Source organism: Schistocerca nitens, chromosome 10, assembly GCF_023898315.1.
Source record: "Schistocerca nitens isolate TAMUIC-IGC-003100 chromosome 10, iqSchNite1.1, whole genome shotgun sequence".
In the NCBI taxonomy this organism is placed as follows: Eukaryota; Metazoa; Arthropoda; class Insecta; order Orthoptera; family Acrididae; genus Schistocerca; species Schistocerca nitens.
The window spans coordinates 219,640,589-219,646,464 of NC_064623.1; the positions used below are offsets into that span (position 1 = coordinate 219,640,589).

General features: G+C 39.9%; 1 non-coding gene across 1 annotated transcript; it reads right to left on the bottom strand.

Moving 5' to 3' along the window:
• Nucleotides 1-438: 438 nt before the first annotated feature.
• On the bottom strand, nt 439-510 carry Trnae-cuc (transfer RNA glutamic acid (anticodon CUC)). The gene has a single exon. It is a non-coding gene; the product is annotated as a tRNA-Glu (tRNA).
• Between the last annotated feature and the right edge of the window lie 5,366 nt (nt 511-5,876).

Sequence of the window (5,876 nt, forward strand, 5' to 3'; positions counted from 1 at the left end):
GGTTATGCCACAGTACTTGTCTTATTTCACTTAATATCTACAGTGCGGGATATTATTTAACGAAGTGTTGTTGGAATGATCGGAACCGTTGTTCTCGTGGGGTGGTCGGTTGGGGGGGGGGGGGGGGAGAGGTGGGAGGTGGGAGGTGACTTTGCTTTCATGGACGACGAGGGGACATGTGGACATCTGCCAGTGATCCTTCACTAATCGGTTAAGTTCTGCAACCATTTTGCATGAAGATGCCGAGTGATTTCAAGAAATGATTTGACATCTGCCTTTGTACCTATAGATTTCAGCAAAAGTTTTATTAATCTTCCTTAACTTCCGGTTGTATATTAAGGATCTTACATTTCTTATATTTATGTCCGCTTCAGTGACCCTAACGTTAATATAAGAATTTGAGAAGAAATTTTATATAAATGTTTGTAGAAAAATAATTTCCGGTACCGGGAATCGAACCCGAGCCTCCTGGGTGAGAGCCAGGTATCCTAGCCACTAGACCATACCGGAGCCATTATCCTATACTGCAAGTAGTGTTAGAGTATGGAGATGGGAAACTTGTCTGGGATAAATTCAAGTCGTGTTTCTGGGACGCACTTAACAACATCGAGTATGGAGGTAGTGTATTTACGGACACCACTGGTCTGGCACCGCAAGTCGTCTTCTCCCGGCGTTGCAGTGACATGTATAGTAGCAGCAAAAACGTCTCTCCCAGGCTCCATCTCTCTGTCGGCTTACACGAACTGCCCTCTTTAATTTCTCGATGTAAATGCTGCCTATATCAGGTGTCAGTTAAATCACGGAAGAACAAAATATACAAATACAGAAAATGAAAAAGGCGATGTGTAATACAGACGTCTAATAAATGAGGTTGTCAGAAAATGCAATATGGCCAAGCACGATGGTTAGAGGACAAATGCTAGGCTGTAGAAACATGAATGACTAGAGAGGAAAATAGATGTGGCCTGTAGGAGAAGCATCTAGGAGAGAAGGATCTGTATGAATATCAAGAGCTCGCATGGCAAGCCAATACTGAGAAAAGAAGGGAGAGCTGAAAGTCCGAATGAGCGTAGACAAGGACTATGAACTTGAAGGCAGTTTTATAGAAAGGTAAGAGGAAATAGAAGAAGATGGGGTGGGAGATATACAGCGAGAAGAATTTGACAGACCCAAGTGGAGACAAGGCCCCTGGAACATCCCCTCAGAATTGTTGAGATTCTTGGGAGGACTGCCTTGATATGTAAGACATATGAGAGAAGGGAAGTGACCTCATACTACTCGATGAATGAAATAATTCCAATTCCAAAGAAATCACATGCCGTCAGGTGTGAATACCACCGCACCACCTGTTCACTGGCTGCGTCGCCATGGGTAGTCCTCTCAGTCCAGTGGTGGCCAACTTCTTCATGGAACAATTCGAAGCACAGGCACTGGACTCGGCCACTTGCAAACCCAAGGTGTGGTACAGGTACGTCGATGATACTTTCGTGGTGTGGAGCCATGGTGAAGAACAGCTCGGTGACTTCCTAAGACACTTGAACAGCCTCCATGCCAACATAACATTTACCATGGAAGTAGAAAAGGACAAGAAACTGCCATTTCTAGATGTGCTGGTCACAAGGGACGGCGAAAACCTGGGACACAGCGTGTATCGAAAACCGACTCACACGGACCGATACCTGCACAAACTGTCAAACCACCACCCGAGCCAGAAAAGGGGCATGATTAGTACGCTCGTAACGAGAGCAGGACGAATATGTGAGCCGCAACACCTCAAACGAGAAATGCAACACCTGGAAACAGTCCTGAGGAGCAATGGGTACTCCACAAATTATATTAGAAGTGTAACTGAGCCAAACACTCGGCGAAGTAAGGAACCAGAAAAAGAAATGTCGGGTACGGCCTTTCTGCCATACATTCCCAGAGTGACGGACAGAATCGGCCGTATATTGCGCAAACATGGCGTAAAGACGATCTTCAAACCGACAAGGAAGATCAAAGAGTGTCTTAGATCGGCGAAGGAGAAAAGAGACCCACTTTCAATGTCGGGAATATACCGCATACCATGCACATGCGGAAAAGTTTATGTCGGGATGACTGGACGATCCATTAACACCAGGATCAAGGAGCATAAGCGACATTGCAGGTTGGGGCAGGTGGAGAAATCGGCCGTGGCAGAACACGCACTGAATGAGACCGACCACGTAATAAAATTCGCCGACACGGAAGTTCTGGCTGTAGAGAACCACTATCACACGCGCTTGTTCAGAGAAGCTGTAGAAATACAAAAACACGCGAACAGTTTGAACAAGAAAGAGGAAAGCCTTAAGGTCAACGGATCCTGGCTTCCCGTACTGCAGCGAACGACCGTCGCAGGTAGCAAGAGGAGAACCGCACCGGAAATGACCGCGGAGAAGCCCTCGGACGTTGGCGCGCCAGGTACATATAGTCTGCGCCCGCGAGCTCGGCTCCAGTTCACCACCGGCAATGGAGGGTGAAGCTTTGACAATGCCAGCCACTCGTGCTGGCGAAACGTCAGAAAAATCATTAGATGAACGTCAGAAAAATCATTAGATGAACGTCGGCCGAAGAACCCGAGACAGAAGCCAATAGGCAGTTTGTCAACAAGTGGCCACGAAAGCCTCAACAAGTTTGTATTACTACTAGTACTAGTAATGAGAGACAAAACGTTCGCACCCCGAAATCTCCCAGTTAGTGCGATTTCAGTAGTAAGGAATGCATTCAAGTAATATATAAACAATGAGTATCGTGCACAGAGTTTAACTTGGATGATTTTTAATAGGGTTGCAGAAGTGGACGAAGAAAGTGTCACTATGAAAAGGAGTGCTGCAGAGAAAGTATGTTTCGTAAGAAGTGTCTGTTGTCATAGTGGATAGTTAGTGTTCTTTCTGAGGATGAGTCGTAAGTAGCGCTTGCAATGCACTGATAATTCTTTGATCATTCTAGGAAAAAAGGCTATTACAAATAAGTTGTAGCAATTGTCTCATTGAATCTTAGTTCTTGGTTTAGTAAATTTTCAAAATTGTTCATAATTCTTTTTCATTCTAAAGTTCAGCTGGACGCTAATGTTGATGATGATGTAAGGAGGGAGGGGGGCGGGAGGGCATATTAGTTAATATCTGATTTCACTCAGGAATAATGGCGTCAGAAATGTTAGGAACCACTATCTTAGAAGATAGGTTGAAGAAAAGCAAACCTACATTTATAGCACTTGTAGATTTAGAGGAAGCTTATTGCAGTTCCACGCAAGTAGTCTTTGTTATTAGCAGTGATAAAGTATAGAGAGCGAAAAGTCATATACGACTTGCACAGAGACCAGCCTGCAGTTATGCGAGACAAAGTACATAAAAGGGAATCAGTAGTTCAGAAAGGAGTAAGACAGCATTGTAGCCTCTCCTCTACATTATTATATTTTCAGTACATTACATTTACATTACACTAATATTTGTTCCATACATCACGAATACAACATGTCATAATGGTGTGGAATGTGTCAGCTTAACATAAGTTTTCTTTTCACAATATAATTTTTTCCTACTTCATCTAAAAATTTATCTTTTTTTAATGCAATTACTACTTCATATCGAAAAATTCATCTAATGAGTAGAAGCAGTTGTCATTCAGAAGCTCTTTTAATTTGTTTTAAAATGCTGGTTGGCTATCTGTATGGACTTTTAATGCTATTGGGTGATGACCAAATATTTTTGTGACAGAATAATTCACCCCTTTCTGGGCCAAAGGCTGGTTTAATCCAGAATAGTGAAGACTTTTTTTCTTAATAATGAATTACCCCAAAATATATCATATGAAAGCAGTGAAAGAAAATAGGAACAGCCTGCTGATTTACTGATATTTTTATCACCAAAATTTGCAATAACCCTAAATGGATAAGTAGCTGAACCTAAATGTTTCAGCAGATCATCAGCGTATTTCTTCCAATTTAATTACTCGTCAATGCATACACATAGAAAATTTTAATATTCTGCCTTAGCAACAGACTTCTGTTCGAAGTCTTTATTTATCAGTGGTATTATGCCATTTACTCTACAGAACTGTATATATTGTGTTTTCTCAATATTTAGTGAGAGTCCATATGCAGAGAATCACTTAATAATTTTCTGAAAGACAGTATTTACAATTTCCTCAGCTAACTCTTGTTTCTTGGGTAGGGTTACTATAGTTGTACCACCAGCAAAAATAATTAGCTTTGCATCTTCATGAATATAGAGTGGCCAGTCATTAATATATATTAAGAACAATAAGTGACCCAGGAATGATCCCTGTAGCACATCATTCTGGACACCTCCCCAGTTAGAGTACTCTACTGATTTTTGCAGGCTATTTGCATTGTTAATTTCACCCTTCTGTGTTCTTCCAGTTAAATATGAATTGAATCATTTGTGTGCTGTCCCACTCATACCACAATACTTAAGCTTATCTAGAAGGATTTCATGAGTTACACAGTAAAAAGCCTTTGAGGAATCACAAAAAATTTGTATGGGTGATGTTCGGTTATTCAGAGCAGTTAATATTTGTTTTTTACAAATATGTGAAGATATTCTTGAATATATTACTTTTTTAAGAATTTTGGATAAATCCGTCAGAAGTGAGATTGGGTGGTGGTTTTTAACCTCAGACCCACTTCTTTTTTTATACAATGGTTTGACAATAGAATATTTCAGTCTATCCCGAAAAATGGCCTGTGTTAGTAAACTACTAAATATGTGGCTGAGAATCTTATTTATCTGTTGGGAACCAGTTTCAGTACTCTGTTGGAAGTGGCATCAATTCCGTGCGAGCTTTTACTTTTGAGTAAATTTATTATTTTCCTAATTTCGGTAGGAGAGGTAGGTTGAATTTCAATTTTCTCAAATTGCTTAGGTATTGCCTCTTCCGTATACAGCTTTGCATTTTTTTTAATGAACAGCTGGATCCTATTCTCTCTACAACACTTAGATGTGATTATTAAAAATATTTTCTATTTTTGACGTTTTGTCAAGGAACTTTTCATTGAGTTTTATAGCTGTGCTCTAGGTTGCCTTGTTTCCCTTTTGACAGTATTCCAAATTGTTTTAATTTTATTATCAGAGGTAGTAATCTCACATATAATACACATAGTTTTAGACTTTTTAATAACTTTTCTTAATAAAATGCAGTAGTTTTTGTAATGTTTGGCTGGTTCTGATTCATTAACCCTTCCAGCTGTCAGGTACATTTTCCTTTTTTGTTTACAAGATATTTTTATCCCTTTAGTAAGCCATGGTTTTTTTTTAGATGATTTCTTACAATTGAGTTTTACTGTTTTATTAGGGAAACTTTTCAAATATGTCGAATATATTCACAAAGGCATTATGAAATAGGTTGAATTTTAAGTTAGCATAATGTGTTCTGTATTCCTCATACCAGTCTAGCCGTTGCAAGCTTTCTGTAAAATGTGCAGTTGTTAAATCGGTAACTCAACGCACTAATTTAGAGGACTGTTTTGCATTCCAGTAGGGAGATGTGTCATATACTGTAACTAGCTGTGCATCATGATCAGAAAGATCTGTGTACTGAGCAAGCGCTAAAGGAGACCAAGGCGAAAGTTGGAAAAGGAATTAAAGAGCAGGGAGAAGAAATTAAAACTTGGTGGTTTGCCTATGGCATTGAAATTCTGTCAACTACAGGAAAGTATTTCAAAGATCATTGGCCGTAAGCGCAATTTCTTGGAAATATGTTATAAGATATACATCAACGAAAGTGAAACAAGGGGAATGGAATGTATTCGAATTAAACCAGGCAATGCTGATGGAATTAAATTAGAAAGTGAGACAGTAGGGACAGTACACTAGTTTTGTTTTTTGGACACCAGAATA